The 17110-nt window shown below is 39.0% G+C and overlaps 1 protein-coding gene across 2 annotated transcripts in view; it reads right to left on the bottom strand.

Moving 5' to 3' along the window:
- Positions 1–17110, bottom strand: part of LOC123002131 (uncharacterized) — a 197864-nt gene that overhangs the window by 159835 nt on the left and 20919 nt on the right. For both annotated transcript variants that reach the window (XM_057305673.1, XM_057305674.1), the window contains exons 2-3: positions 1234–1448; positions 489–540 (exon numbers count right to left, since the gene is read on the bottom strand). The gene's annotated coding sequence lies outside the window, so the exon portion shown is untranslated. The remainder of the gene's footprint in view (positions 1–488; positions 541–1233; positions 1449–17110) is intronic.

Genomic DNA, 17110 nt, shown 5'->3' with positions numbered 1-17110 from the left:
TTTTGCGAATTTACGTTCAGGGTGCACAGCGCTCTTTGGCATACATACCACCATAGCAAACCTTACATCCTTGAGAGGAGACTTAATATTTTCAAACGGCAACATATCATTAAGTGTTCCATCAGGGAACATAGTAATTTGACCTGCCAGTTAATACCATTTCGAGACCCTCCGGGGCTGTCCTAATAAGAAACTCTCATAGCCCATACTTAGAGCCAAATGTACCACCTTTGAAACAAACACGCAACCAGCTAAGGGAATTGCACTCAATGAGGTAACCCCATCTCGGTTCCCATGTACTGCTGAGACTATTTAAAGGTTACCCTGTAACGTGAAAAGCACACCTGTTAACTTCATTTTTGTATTCAGAATTGACTTGGAAATGAAGTACCTTACAAAGCATGGCTGTAAGAAGTCTTGATCCCGCAGCCTGCATGTGCTCTAGGAATTTAAAAGATTTGAGCTCCGATCTTCATTTCGCCACTTACCTGCCTGATAATCTTGTAAATTCTCTTCACCTCCATGCTTTCGTTTCTTCATCTGCAAAATGAGTCAATGATAACATTTGACTTAGTGATCAGATTGCAGAAAGTCAACATTCCTGAATTGGTGATTTATTAAACATCTACCCCAACTGGGGATCCTGAAACACACACAGGGGACTGAGATACGGCCCCTCTTACTTACACATACAGTTAATTAACAAAGCAAACCACGCTCGGGGGACACCAGATCAATGTAGCAGGTGGACAATAAGCTCACAGAAAACTCAAGAGATGGAAAAGTCTTTGCGGACTGCGTTGGTGGGGGAAAGAAGGAACTGTTTCTGTGTCCATCAGAGTAATTCACAAAAGTTCTTCACGAAACAGACCTCTCTTTAAAAGTCTACTGAACCAAAGAATACGCCCAGAAAAAAACATGAGTAGGCACTCATCATTTTTTATATTTAATTTCAGGAAACCCTCCTAGTGCCTATCTATGGATTTAAAAAATGTCTACACGCCCAGGTTAGGAATTTCTGATTTATACATTTAAATAAATTCACATTTACTAGGACTGTCTCCTTTTCCCTAAGATTCTATACATAAATTCTCCAAAATGCCAACAAAAGTGTATCCATGGACAGAATATCTCACTTAATAGCAAAACACAACAGTTCTTACTCTATGGAAATGTAACATTTGGGAGCTTATTTGTAAAATGTTCACCTCCAGCAGTATACTAGTGGCTTACCTGGTTTACATACCAGGTGCGTGTATTTTGAGTTCTGCAAACTGGTAAGCTCTTAATCACCGTATCCATATTTTCACTCTGGAGAGGCAATGCGCCATAGCGGTAAAAGCACGGAAGCCAGACTGAAGAGATTTGAATTCCAATCTCTGCTTTGCCACTTACATCCTTTATAATGCTGGTAAATTCTGTTCACCTCCAAGCCTCCATTTCTTCAACTGTAAAATACGTCAATGATAAAATTCGACTTAGTCACTTCCACATGGATGTTACAAGGACCAGATGGGACAGCAGATGTGTACTATCCAAATGTGAGCTCCCCCTCCCGCCCAGGGCTGTTTGAAAAAAAAAAAAGACATTTACCTTGTGTACATTTTGCAGGTTCACTTCCCAGAAAGAAATTTTATGGAAGTGTAACATCATGGACTTTTGGTTCACAATTTACAATGAAACTCACTGGGCAGGATGTTCTGTGTTTAAAATAACACCACCCATATTGACAATACTCAGTCATTCACACTGATGCCAAGTGAAAGCCATTCCCTAATCCATTGAATTTTCCATTGATGTCACCTGTGCCTCCCTCCCAACAGCACATTACTTTATTAGAACAGTGTGCTTGCTTTGCTAATAGGTAGGCGTTGAGCTGCGGTGCAAAAGAAAATGTTGGAAGATGTTCTTCTAGGACTTAAATTTTGGACACCCACGAGCTGAAAAGAACTTGTAAAATACGATGATTTCAGTCTTAAATTCACGTTGCTAGTTCCGCAGCTTTGGGTACTAAGCTCTTTGGCTGGCACCGGCCCGGCCTCGCCTCGCCTCGCCCCAGAGCTGATGCAACAAAATGCAACTCGCCAAGAGCGGCTGCCGCAATCAGATGATCGAGTTTCAATATTGTTCTTAACTAATCAATGGGGCAGAAGGGGATACGTAGGTGACCATGCCCAGAACGGGAGGCGGGCCTTGTTCAAAATGATACACGACGTCCAGGGGTGGGGTGGGGGCTGGGGGGCAACGTGACAGGATTATGTTATCAGCAAGTCCTTAAGATTTGTGTTTCTTTTATGATTCTTTAAACCTGTAAAGAACTTGGCAGTTCACAAAGCAAGTGTCCAGCTGGAGTGGATTTATTTAGCTGAACTGGAAACCCTAGCCACCAAGGGTCATTTTTAAGTGACAATAGTTGCAGCCCCCTCATAGCCTCCTCATCAAAAAAAAAAAAAAGTATCTTCCAGCCTATTTTCGTCAAGTGGAGTCACTTTTTTTTTCTGTGTGGGCAATTCCCTCCACCCTGTGAAAGACTGAGCAAAACTCTATCTGCAGGAATTTTGGAAGGATATAATGTTGTTCCTAGTACACATAGCTAGGCCCTCGCTGCCAACATATCTCCTGCCCACAGCTGCCAGATTCATCTTCCCCAAAGACACTTTGTGGACATCATCCTTTTACCATGGGAACCTGTGAAGGTTTCAGAGCAAAGACCAAGCCCTTGAGTCCGGCATTCAAGGCCCTCCAAATGGCTTTCCTAGTGATTTCTACCAAACATTTAAGAAAGAAATACTGCCATTTCTGCCCAATCTCCTTGCAGAAAATTGAAAGGAGAGAATCTTTCCGAACTCATTCCAAGAGACTCTGATACCGTAACCAAAGACGTTACAAGAAAACAGATTAATATTCTTCATGAACAAGGATGTACAAAATTCTAAATAAAATGTTAGCCAACCAAATTCAACAATATGTAACCATGATCACATGGGGGTTACCATAAGGATGCAGGGCTGGCTTAACATTTAAAAACAGATCAATTTAATTTATAATATTAATAGATTAAAAAAGAAAAACTACATGATTGTCCTGATACAGAAGTAGAATTTGACAAAATACATCTAATCCTGATAAAAACTCTCAGCAAACCAGAAAAAGAACTTCCTCAACCTCACAAAGAGCACTTTCCAAATGCTTACAGCTAACAGCACACTTAGTAATGACAGACGGCTTTGCCCCTACATCCGGAACAAGACGTTTTCTCTCAGCATTTCTCTTCACTATTGTATTGAGGAGTCCAGACAGTGCAACAAGGCAAGAAAAAATGAACAAAATGCATTCATATTGGGAAGGAAGAACTAAACTTTCTTTATTCACAGATAACATGATCACCTGTATAGAAAATCCTATAAAATCTATCACTTAAAAAACCCCACTAAGATGTGGAAGTGTATTTAGCAAGATGCAGTATACAAATGCAATATACAAATTGGAAATTGAAATTTAAAATACTTTTTATATCATCAAAAATATGAAATACTTAGGGATGAATATATGAAGATCTAAACACAAGAATACAATTTTTTTAAGATTATTTATTTGACAGAGAGAGAGAGACAGCCAGCAAGAGAGGGAACACAAGCAGGGGGAGTGGGAGAGGAAGAAGCAGGCTCCCAGCGGAGGAGCCTGATGTGGGGCTCAATCCCAGAACGCCGGGATCACACCCTGAGCCAAAGGCAGACGCTTAAGGACAGGAGCCACTCAGGCGCCCCAGAGTACAGTCTATCTTTATAAATGTCACATGGGCACTTAGAAAGGCTGTGTATTCTGCTCTTGTTAGGTGGAGAATTCCCCTTTTGGTCAGATCAAATTGGTTGATAGTGTTATTCAAATTTGCTACATCATTGCAGATTTTCTGTCTTATCAATGATGGAGAGAAAAATGTATTGAAATCTCTAAGTGTACATTTTTCTGTTTTTGTTCAAGAATTTGGTGCTGTGCTTTTAGGTAAAATAATCCTGTTCTACAACTGACAGTGATGATTTGCGTGCGTGCATACACAATCACATTCATGCCCCTGCAGATCACTGTCACTTATGAATGCAGATGAAAAGAAAAATCCCAAATCAAATGCTACCAAATCAAACTCAATGATATAAAGGACATAACTCACCATGACCAAGCCATAATTCACTAGCTATGTTAGGATAATTTAATATTAAATACTCTAACGTGGCATACCAGTGGATCAAATGAGACAAGTCTTATAATTAAAAAAACACCCAGAAGGCATTTTGTAAAATTCATCAAGAATTTTTTAAATAAAAATTATTTGAAAACCAGGACTACAAGGCCACTTCTTTAATATGATAAAAACATATGGCAATGTTAAACCAATAGCCATTTCATACTTAATGATGAAATAAACTAGAAGCATTCCCTTTAAGGTCAGGAATAAAACAAAAATTATGTTTTTTCCAAAGATGTTTGCAACTCGCTCACTTTCACTTTTCATTTCATATGTCTCCTGGCCCCAGAGTCCTTCAATTTCCTGAGTTCCTGCCAGCGATATTTGCTGCAGGGTATTGGATAACTTGGTGTCATAGGGCTTGCCTCCCACTTCCTAATTTGGCCAAATAATCATGCAAAAACATCTGTGAGCCATACAGATTAAAATATTAGAAGTAGAAAATAAATAGCCAAAAATATTGGGAAAACTATTTCATTACAGCTGTATGAGATGGAAAAATTATTTTCAAAAAGACAACTTTTCAGTCTTCATTTCTAAAGAGCTCTGTGCCCTAGAGTATATTATCAACACATCCCTTGTCTTACTACTGAAATGGTTATGGAGACAGAGACTATACAGTGAGAAAGTTCTTGGTTTTTTTCCCATTAAAAAACACAATCCTATTACACTTATCTTATAACCTGCACTTTTGCCATACACATGACTATTTTCCTATGTAATAAATGTTTATGTAAATCGTGATTTTATAGACTTCATAATATGCCATGACACGGCTGCACCACAGTTTACTTAACTTTGTCTCTACTAATGGGAATTCATTTCGCATCCATTTTTCTTTAAAATTCAGCATTTTAAAGAATATTTCCACCACCTCCCCCCCAAACAACAAGTAAGAAGCCCCATATACCTTCCTTCGAGTCCAGATGATTTTTCCCCCTAATCCTGATAGAAATCTCCAAGTTTACACTCTGGGAGTAATAAACCAGAAAGACTGGATGAAAGTCAAGCAAGGTGGGAATCCATTTTGTCCATTTTAAGAGCTCAAATCCTGTTAGTTTCCAGAATGATTCAGCTAGATTTATACTCCTATCTTCACACACACACAGCCAGAATTTGGAGGTTTTGATGAAACCGAGAAAAAGGATCTCTAGTTACCAATGGTTGGAATTTCCACTAAAAATGGCCAGCTCCGGGGCCAAATCGTGGGTAGGAAAAACCACCAGTCACCAAGCCCTGCTCATGCACAGAGTTTTAATCATCATTTCAGTCCATTATTCTTAAGTAGGAACAAACAGCCAACGATCACTCAAAATATTAGAAAAACATTCCACAAAGAAAAATAGACTAAATTAAGCAAAGAGAAATAAAAACTTCAGAAAAATGTCAATGGAAAGAAACAACAACAGAAGAACTTGTCCAAAAAAATCTCTATAATTCATAGCTTGAAGACAAACGATACTGCATATATAAAATAAGAATAGGATACTCTTAAAAGGAACATTCAGAGAATAAGAAAAGCTCTTGAAAAGAAATACCGGAACCAAAATATGGATACATATGTACTTATTGCCATCTTATTAATTTTTTTCTAGCTATTTCTATGGTTACGCTCTGTTCCTTTCTTCTCTTGCTCTCTTGTGGTACGATGGCTTTCTTTAGTGGTACGCTTGTATTTCCTTCTCTTATTCTTTTGTGTATTTACTATAGGTTTTTGTTTTGTGGTTACCATGAAGTTTACATATAACAACTTGCAAGCTTACCAGTCTATTTTAAGTTGTTAACATTCTAAACCTCAACATTGTTACTCTCCCCACCACATCTTTTGATGTAACACTTTACAGCTTTGTATCTTGTGTATCCCTTAACTAATTATTGTAATTATAGTTATCTTACTACTTTTGTCTTTTAACCTTCACATTAGCTTTTTTAAGTGACTAATCCATTACCTTTACTATGGACCTACTTCTCCTGTGAGATTCACTCTTTCATATGTTTTCTTGTGACTAATCAGTGCCCTTTCTTTTAAGCTTAAAGAGGTCCCTTTAACATTTCTTGTTAGGCTGGTTTGGTGGTGATGAACTCCTTTAGCTCTTGCTGCTCTGACTGGGTGTGTTCCACTGCTTTGTCTTTGAGTTGACTGATCCTTTCTTCTCCTTCATTTAGTTTGCTGTTGAACCCCTCTAGTGTATATTTCAATTATTGAATTATTTCAGTAATTTTAGTTTTGGTAGCTTTTAGCTGTGGGACTTCTGTTTGGTACTTTCTTATATTTTCTTCTCTTTGTTGAGATTCTCACTGTGTTCATCCATTTTTCTCCCCAGTTTTTGAGCATCTTTAGGACCATTACTTAGAACTCTTTGCGTAAAGTACCTATCTCCGTTTCATTAAGGTTTTGTTTTCTGAGGTTTTATCTTACTATTTCACTTGGTACATATTCCAAATATGTTTCTTCATTTTTCTTGACTATTCTGTGTTGGTTTTTGTATAATAGATGAAGCAACTACCTCTCCCAGTCTTGAAGGAATGGCCTTGTATGGGATATGAACCTCGTTATTCAACCTTGCCTCACCTCTCTGTTCTCTAACCTTTGTATATGTCCAAGCACCCTATTTTTAACAGCTCCCAGTATTTGAGGATGAACCAAGTCAGTATCCCAAAGGGGAGGACCTCAGCAGTTAAATTTAGGGTTTGGAAGCCAGACCCTCAGCAGAAACTTTGAAAAGTATGCAAATATATACAGTCTTGTGTGACTACAAGCATAAATCCTGCTGGCCAATCTGCAGGTATCTCCCAAGTAGCAGGCACAAAAATTGGGGCTCCAGGTAAGTGTATAAGCTCTTTTCTAGGATATACCAGTGAGCTGGAGCAAGACAGAAGGAGAGCACCAAGATGGTGCCCACAGTCCACATTCCTTAAGAGCAGTACATACCTATCAATAATTACTTTATATATAAATGAACTAAATTCTCCAATAAAAAACACAGAATGTCTAAAGGGTTAAAAAAAACCAAAAAAAACAAAAACAAAAACCCAAGACCCACCTTTAGGCTGCCCATAAGAGACTTACGTCAGATGTAAGGACATAAACAGATTGAAAGTAAAGATATGGAAAAAGATATTCTATTCAAATTAAAACCAAAAGCTAGAGCAGCTATAATTATATCAGACAAAATTGACTTTAAAGCAAAGACTATAGTAAGAAACACAGATGGGTGTCACATAATAATAAATGGTCAACACAAGAGAATATAACATTTGTAAATATGTAAACATCCAACATAGGAGCACCTAAATATATAAAGAAATTATTAACAGACCTAAAGAGAAACAGAGAAATAGATAGGAGTGCAATAATCACAGGTGACTTTAATATTTCATTACAGGGGTGGCTGGGTGGCTCAGTCAGTAAAACGTCTGCCCTTGGCTCAGGTCATGATCCCAGGGTCCTGGGATAAAACCCCACATTGGGTTCCCTGCTCAGCGGGGAGCCTGCTTCTCCCTCTCCTCCCCACTGGTGCTCTCTCTCACTCTCTCTCTCTAATTAATTAAATAAAATATTCCACTTACATCAATGGATAGATCATCCAGGCAGAAAAATCAATAAGAAAACATCAGCCTTGGGGCGCCTGGGTGGCACAGCGGTTAAGCGTCTGCCTTCAGCTCAGGGCGTGATCCTGGCGTTATGGGATAGAGCCCCACATCAGGCTCCTCTGCTATGAGCCTGCTTCTTCCTCTCCCACTCCCCCTGCTTGTGTTCCCTCTCTCGCTGGCTGTCTCTATCTCTGTTGAATAAAAAAAAAAAAAAAAAAAAAAAAAATCTTAAAGAAAACATCAGCCTTAAATGACATATTGGACCAGATGGATTTGACAGATATATACAGAATATTCCATCCAGAAGCAATAAAACACACGTTCTTCTCAAGTGCACATAAAGCATTCTCAAGAATAGATCATATATGGGGCACCTGGGTGGCTCAGTCAGTTAAGCGTCTACCTTCAGTTCAGGTCATGATCTCAGGGCCCTGGGATCAAGCCCTGCATCAGGCTCCCTGCTCAGTGGAGAGCTTGCTTTTCTCTCTCCCTCTCTGCCTGCTTCTCCCCCTGCTTTTGCTCTCTCCTATCCCCCGTCAAATAAATAAAATCTTAAAAAAAAAAAAAAAGAAAGAATAGATCATATATTAGGCCACAAACAACTCTTAATAAATTTAAGAGGATTGAAATCATATCAAGCATCTTTTTTATTAAGTGTTTAACTTTAATTCCAGTATAGTTAACATACAGTGTTACATTAGTTTCAGGTGTACAATATAGGGATTTAACAATTCTATACATTTCTCTGTGCTCATCATGATAGATGTACTCTTTAACCCCCATCACTTTTCATCCAACCCCCAACCACCTCCCTTCTGATAACCATCAGTTTGTTCTCTATAGTTAGCGTCTGTTTCTTGGTTTGTCTTTTTTTTCCCCTTTGCTCATTTATTTTGTTTCTTAAATTCCACATGAGTGAAATCATATGATATTTGTCTTTCTCTGACTTATTTTGCTTATACTCTCTAGCTCTAGCTATGTTGTTGCAAATGGCAAGAGTTCATCCTTTTTTATGGCTGAGTAATATTTCATTGAATATATAGACCACATCTTTATCCATTCTTCTACTGATGGACGCTTGGGCTGTTTCCATAATTTGGCTATTGTAAATAATGCTGCAATAAACATAGGGGTGCACGTATCCTTTCGAATTAGTGTTTTTATATTTTGGGGGGTAAATACCCAGTAGTGTGATTACTGGATCATAGGGTAGTTCTATTTTTAACTCTGAGGAACCTCCATACTGTTTCCCACAGTGGCTGCACCGTTTGCATTCCCACCAATAGTGCACCAGGGTTCCTTTTTCTCTACATCCTCACCAACGCTTTTTCTTGTGTTTTTTATTTCAGCCGTTCTGACAGGTGCGAGGTGATAGCTCATTGTGGTTTTGATTTGTATTTCCCTGATGATGAGTGATGTTGAGCATCTTTTCATGTGTCTATTGGCCGTCTGAATGGCTTCTTTGGAAAAATATCTATTCATGTCTTCTGCCCATTTTTTAATTGGATTGTTTGGTTTTTTGGTATTGAGTTCTATCAGTTCTTTATACATTTTGGATACTAACCCTTTTCTTAGATATATCATTTGCAAATATCTTCTTCCATTCGGTAGGTTAGCTTTTAGTTTTGTTGCTTCTCTCCTTTGCTGAAGTTTTTTATTTTGATGTCCTCCCAAATGTTTATTTTTGCTTTTGCTTCTCTTGCCATCAGAGATCTATCTAGAAAAATGTTGCTATGGCTTATGTCAAAGAAATTACTGCCTGTGCTTTCTAGGATTTTTATGGTTTCAGGTCTCACATTTAGGTTTCTAATCCATTTTGAGTTTATTTTTGCATATGGTATAAGAAAGTGATCTATTTTCTTTTTTTTTTTTCATGTACTTGTCCAGTTTTCCCAACACCTTTGTTGTATAGACTATCTTTTTCTCACTGTATATTCTTTCCTCCTTTGTCTAAGATTAATTGACCATATAAATTGGGTTTATTTCTGGGTTTTACATTCTATTCCATTGACCTATTTATTTTTGTGCTACTACTATACTGTTTTGATTACTACAGCTTTGTAATATAACTTAATGTCTGGAATTGTGAAACCTCCATATCAAGCATCTTTTCTGACCACAATAGTATGACACTAGAAATCAATCACATGGAGAATATTGGGAAATTCACAAATATGTGGAGATTAAACCACATGCTACTGAACAACCAATAGGTCAAAGAGGAAATCTAAGGAGAAGTAAAAACAAAACAGAACAAAAAACCCTCAGACAAATGAAAATGGAAATACCAAAATTTGTGGGATGCAGTAAAAACAGTTCTAAGAGAGAAGTTCCTAGTGATAAATGCCTATGCAAGGAACAAGAAATGTCTCAAATAAACAACCTAACTTTATACCTCGAGGAACTAGAAAAAGAACAAATGAAGCTCGAAGTTAGTAGAAGGAAGAAAATAACAAAGGTTAGAACAGAAATAAAGACTAAAAAGACAGTAGAGAAGATCAAAGAAACCAACAGCTGGTTCTCTGACAGGTTAAACAAAACTGACAAGCCTTTAGCTGGAGTCACCAAGAACAAAGGAGAGAGGACTCACATAAAATCAGAAATGTAAGAGATGTTACTGCAACTCTTATCACAGAAATTCAAAGGATCATATGAGACTACTATGAACAATTATACACCAAGAAGTTGGACAACCTAGAAGAAATGGATAAATTCCTAGAAACATATGACCTACCAAGACTGAATCATGATGAAACAGAAAATCTGAAAAGACCAATTAGTAGAGAAATTAAATCAATAATCAAAAATCTCCCAAGAAACAAAATTCTAGGACAAGATGACTTCACTGGTGAATTCTACCAGACGCTCAAAGGAGACTTAATACCAATACTTCTCAAACTCTTGAAAAACAGAAGTGGAGTGAACTTTTCCAAACTCATTGTATGAGGCCAACATCACAAAATCAGACAAGGACAAAGCAAGAAAAGAAAATTACAGGTCAATATCTCATTGAAAATAGATGCAAAAATCCTTAACAGAATATTAGCAAACCACTTTCAACAACACATTAAAAGAGTCACACACCATGATCAAGTGAGATTTATTCCAAGGATCAAGGAGGATTCAACATCCACAAATCAATGATACACCACATTTAAAAAATGGACGAGAATCATATGATCATCTTCATAGATGCAGAAAAAGCATTTGACAAAATTCAACATCCATTTATGATAAGAACTCTCAACAAAGCAAGTACAGAAGAAATATACCTCAACATAATGAAGGCCATATACTCCCTGGTAAAAGACTGAAAACTTTTCCTCTGAGATCAGGAACAAGACAAGGATGCCTACTCTTGTCATTTTTTATTCAACATAGTATTCTAAATCTTAGAACAATTAGGAAAAGGAAAGGGGAAAAGAGAAAATAAAAAAAGAAAAGAACAAGGCTTCCAAATAGAAAAAAGAAGTAAAATGGTCACTATTTGTAGATGACATGATTATATCATATATAGAAAACCCTAAAGACTCCATCAAAAAACTGTTAGAAGAAATAAGCAGATTCAGAATACAAAGGTAGGATACAGTGGCGCCTGGGTGGCGCAGTCGTTGGGCGTCTGCCTTCGGCTCAGGGCGTGATCCCCGCGTTACGGGATCGAGCCCCACATCAGGCTCCTCCGCTATGAGCCTGCTACTTCCTCTCCCACTCCCCCTGTGTTTCCTCTCTCGCTGGCTGTCTATCTCTGTCAAATAAATAAATAAAATCTTAAAAAACAAAAAAAAACCACCAAAGGTAGGATACAAATTCAGGATACAAAAGTTGCAGGATGCAAAATCAATACACAAAAATCTCTTGCATTTCTCCACACTAATAAAGAACTATCAGAAAGAGAAATTAAGAAAGCAATTTCATTTACAATTGCACCAAAAAGAATAACATAGCTAGGAATAAATTTAACAAAGGAGGTAAAAGACATATATATATTGATAACTACAATACATTAATGAAAGAAATTAAAGAAGACACAAATAAGTGGAAAGATGTAACCCAAAAAGAAAGGTCCACAGAAGGCCTCAAAAACAAAGGTGAAAAAAAAAATTCCACAATATAGAACAAAAAACAAAGAAGGGGAAAATAGAAGACAAAATACATGCAACTAGAAGATGGGCCTAGAAGAACTGGCATTCAGCCTAGAAAGAGAGTTCAGAGAAAATGAAATACAGAATATTATCAAATAAATAATAGGAGTATTTACTCAAACAGAAAGACATGAGTTTTCAGACTTCAAAGAGCTCAGTGAAGTTCCAACATAGTAAACACACACACACACACACACACACACACACACACACACAACTTCAGTGATTATCACTTCCAAGGGAATAAAAAGAAGTTGTACAAGAAAAATAATACAAATACTACACATTTTATAACAAATCAAAAATACCGCAGTTGGGAATAAGATTTACATCGTTCTAAAAATATAAACACTAACTATTAATACAATCCCAAAGTGTGTAATGGAAGCGTGTAGGGAGGGAGAAAGTGGAGCAAGCTAGTAGTGAAAGTGAAGTGAGGAAAATTTTCATCTTTCATTCGAAGAAGTCAGTTGGTAATATCCGACTCAAGAAACAACAAGGTCTAGCAATCACATCTCCCCACGTAGGAAGCGGAGTGAAAGAGGAGTAGTGAGGGCGGCAGCGGTTAACCGCAGCTGTCTTCGGGTGGCCAGGATCAGGGATGAGCAGCGAGACTCAAGTTTTTCATTATAATCGTTGTAGAACTCTATGACTGTTCAAACTACGCCCACATAATTTTTTAATAAAAATAACTATAAAAGAGAGAGCGAAAGCAAGTACTTCACTGGCATCCACCCATAGGGTCGAGGAAGGTCCTTCAGGCTTTGGTGTAAGGAAAGTAAGATGCTGCTCCAGGAAGCAGGTTGGATGTGGATTCCATGGTTCACTGTGCAATGTGTCGGCTGAGCGCGCCGCACCAGAGGCGCAAGGAGAAGAACTTGAGCTCTAGCTGACATGGCTGCACACAAACCTCTCAAAACACACACCTGGATTGGGCACTACTTTCTCTCTGGGAACGCTTCCCTGAGCCCAGCCAGGGAGAACGCCATCTGGTAGAGATCGAGACCCAGATCAGGGAACCTAATTTTGTGAAATGGAAGAAGAAAATCCAAGAGATGGAGAAGGATGCTGGGCAGGTTGGTGAGGATGTGGGAACAGGGGAGACGGTGGGAGAGAAATGAAATGACCATTTGTTGCCTGCCTCCCTTGTACATGATGCTTATCCTCACATCCTAATAATTCAGTGTTTCTATCCTCTCCGTTTTACCAATGAGAAAGCTAGAACTCTGAGAGGCCACCTAGTTTGACCAAAGCCCCCATCAGTAAGTGGGGGGTCTGGATCTGAGCCGATTCTGTCTGATGTCACAGTCCTCTGTACCAGAGAGAGGAACAGAGAGAAAAAAGATGGAGTTGCCTTTGCTTTGTGGCCATATCAAAACATCAGTTTTTGTGAATTATTTTTTAAAGCAAAATATACATAAGGTTTACTATGTTAACCGTCCTTAACCATACAGTTTAGTGGCATTATGTACATTCACATTGTTGTTCAACCATCACCATTACCCATTTCCAGAACTTCTTCATCATCCCAAATGGAAACTCTGTACTCATTAAACGACCACACCCCATTTCCCCTTCCCAGCCCCCGGTAACCTCTAGTTTTGTTTTCTGTATGAATTTGTCCGCCTTACCTCATGTAAGGGAAATCATACGGTACGTTCCTTTCTTTATAACTTATTTCACTTAGCATAATGCTGTCAAGGTTTATCCATATTTGGGGATATATCAGAAATTCATTCTTTTTAAAGGCTGAATAATGTTTCACTGTATGCATAGGGTATGTTTTGTTTATTCATCACCTGTTGATAGACATTTGAGTTGCTTCTATCTTTTGGCTATTGTAAAAATGCGACATGAACACTGATGTACTAGTTTCTGTTCAAGTCTATGCTTTCAATTCTCTAGGGCATACATTGTTTGTTCATTTTTATGACTTTTCTTCTCCTTTAACCAACCTTGTTCTCTAAAAGTTCCAAGTTTTCTTGAACCTTTCCTCAACCCATTCTCTACTCCCACTACATGCTTCAAACCTCTTCAGTCCGTGAGGCAAGGATAGAGGAACATCTACTTTTCCAATAGTTCCTCGTACTCTCTGGAGCTGCTGAATTAATGACCGACATACTTGCATCCTTACTCATTCATTATTGTTCCACAAATATTTTGAGCACTTATTCTGCGCTTGACACTATTCTAAGTGCTTGGGATATTTCCATTAACAAAACAAAGATCTTTGCCAGAGTGAAGCTTCCATTCTACCTGTTGGGTTTCCGACCCAAGTTTATCAGACCATTTCCAAATCACAAGAATGGATTTTATAGGAACAGGAGAAGATAGGGAGTGTTAGTCATTCAAGAATGCAATTCTCAACTGTGAGTGAACTGACAGAAAACGTGGCCCTCCCGAAAAGTTTCAGACCTTTTCAGGAGGAGGAAAATGATTATTTGACAAACACCGCCCCCCTTTCTCCATCCTAAGGAATTGACAAAAGCAGAAAAGCAGGAGAAGGAAAGAAAAGAGGATGAAGCAAGAGTCTTCATTCTAGATTTTGCTCTGTTAAGTCCCATTTCCAAGAGCAAGCCGTGAGGGCATCTAGAATCATCATGATGTTTGAAAGTCTAAAGTTTATGGATTTGTGTATGCAATCTCTACACCCAACATGGGGCTTGAACTCACAACCCTGAGATCAAGAGTCACATGCTCTTCCCACTGAGCCAGCCAGGCAGGCCTGCATCTGAAAGTGTAGAGCCCCCAGTAGTTTTACTGGGTCACTTAGTAGATGACAGGCAGTGTTTAATGCAGGACTCAAAGTCCCTGAGGATTCTAAAAGAAGTTTCCAGTCTCCAACAAATTGAAAAAGATGACTTTCTCAACCCTGCTGCATATAAAGTCATAGGCTTGTACATTTATTTTAGATTTTTAAAAAATTTCTGGTGCCCCCATATATAGTACGCTGCTAAATCTGCAAACTATTTTATAAAGAACTGGGTCTTTTCTTGGCTCTCAACTAACTTGAAAAGAATCTGTGCCATTGCCAACTGGAACATTAGGTTTTCCTGAAAGGGCATAGGTTTAGGGTTCAGGAACTGGCATCAAGCAAAAGCAAGTCTTGGATGATTGCATCCCTATTTGGTCTGTGGGCAACGCAGGGCAAGCGTTCCTTGATCATTTCAGGGAATCAGCTAGAATTCAGTGTATGGTAAAATTTCCAAGTTGAAATGAGGATGACGTACAGACACTGAGAAATGACCTTGAAGAGCTTCTCTAGTTTGGGCAAGAGGGACCAGAGGAATAAAGAACTGGTTACTTGTGGTGACATATACTAACATTAATCCTTGTACCAAAAGCAAGCCAAGATTGCCAAAATCGGAGCATTACGTTCTAATACCCAAACAACTTGACTGGAAATTAACCCCAGTAAAGGAAATGGACACGGGTTTACCTGTAAGACCTGCTTGAAAACATGCATTGGATTTGCCTTTGAGTCTAGGAAGCAGTTGGAATGGGGTTTTCTCAGGTCCTATTTATCTTCTTCCTTCTGCCATCTGTCTTGTCCCTAGATGTGAATTCTCTCTAGCCGGATTCTTCCAGAACAAAGATATTCTTTAGGATACCATAGTGGTAAAACGTTCTCAGGCAGGAAAGTTTCAACAAATGAATATTTAAATTAATTTTAAAGCCTGGATTATGCTCCAGTGAATGTTTAGAACGTAAATGTTCAATGGCACCCCTCTCTTTAGTGGGCCTTAGGACATCCTAACAAAAAGCACATGCTAAGGTGCTTTTGCTTGATGCCAGTTCCCGAACCCTAAGCAGAAAGCACCCTCCATGGGGCATGAAAATGGCATACTGCGAGGGTGATCTCGGTTACCAGGGACGAGTCCATTACAACTCGCTTTGTGTGCCAACTCTGTGCATTTAACAAGGGTGACCAGCTCATGCACCCTCTCTGCAGCCAGAGCTTATAAAAACAAGGTTATTTACCTTGTTTACCTATTGCTCGATCCATGGGCATCATCCATTCCCAGCCCTCATTTTTGGATGGGTTTCACACTTTCTATTGGTCTTTTCTAGCAACTGATCTCAGAATCCCTCTGCTTTAGAAGCTGTAGGCTAACTCGCTCTGCCCACGCCTGCCATTGACCCCTCAGCCAACACCCTCAGATCTGCCTGTGCCTCCCCACCCCAAGGAGGGGCTTGAGCTATGCCTTCCACATTCTCGAATCCAGAGTATTGCATTATGGGTGACCCCTGCAGGCACCGAGGTTAAAGTCACCATGTTAAGGTCCCATACTGAAGGAGAACATCCTAGCCCTAGATTTAGTTAATTTGAGCTCCACCCTAGACCTACCTACCACTCTTAGGCTACGTGACCAAGTGGCCTGGATAAGTCCAAACTTTACATGTTAGCACACAAGGCCCTTCACTGCGGGGTTCTTGACAAATTCTCTGGTTTCATCTCCTATCACTACCTCCATCACTCCCTTCCATCCAGCCCCACTGGTAACTCCTCACACCTTTTATCTGTGGAAAGCTGTAAGACGACTTTTGTGCTCTTGAAAGGCAAAATGTCCATCCCATTAAACCTACAAGAAAGAGAGAGGGCAAATGAATGGGGGCAGAAAACATGGGGGGGGGTGCAGAAAGGAAAATAAAGGAAATAATAGTGGTTATAAGGTCATGAAAGTTGTAACAGCTCATGACTAAGAATCTCATGATCCTGTAACTTAATGGAAAGGCTCCTTCGCTACAACTGGTAGAACCTGTCAATGAAGGTTTCAAGGGCCTTTTCTTCTAGCACATTCATCCAGTTCCTATTTTTCTGGAATGACATCATTTCTGTGGCTTTGGAATTCTATGCTTAGAGCTCTATGGTCCCTTCTACAAGCAAAAAGATCTCTGGAATAAGAGCATAAAAGCAGGGTTTTGGACGCCTGTCACCAGAAGCCTGGAAAAATGCATTTTAACCAAAAGTTCAGTTGGCGAGGTCTTTAAGAGGAGCGCACAATCGAGTGCCATTGCTGTGATTCCAAGTAGATGTGTGTAGGCGGGGGGAGTGCTCACAAGAGAGAGAGAGAGACACTGTGTTGAGGGAGAAGGGAGACGTATGTATTATCCAGCAATTAACGAATAT

Source organism: Ursus arctos, unplaced genomic scaffold (genome assembly GCF_023065955.2).
Source record: "Ursus arctos isolate Adak ecotype North America unplaced genomic scaffold, UrsArc2.0 scaffold_33, whole genome shotgun sequence".
NCBI lineage: Eukaryota > Metazoa > Chordata > Mammalia > Carnivora > Ursidae > Ursus > Ursus arctos.
Note: the sequence above shows the minus strand (reverse complement) of the source record. Positions and strands in the feature narration are given on the sequence as shown.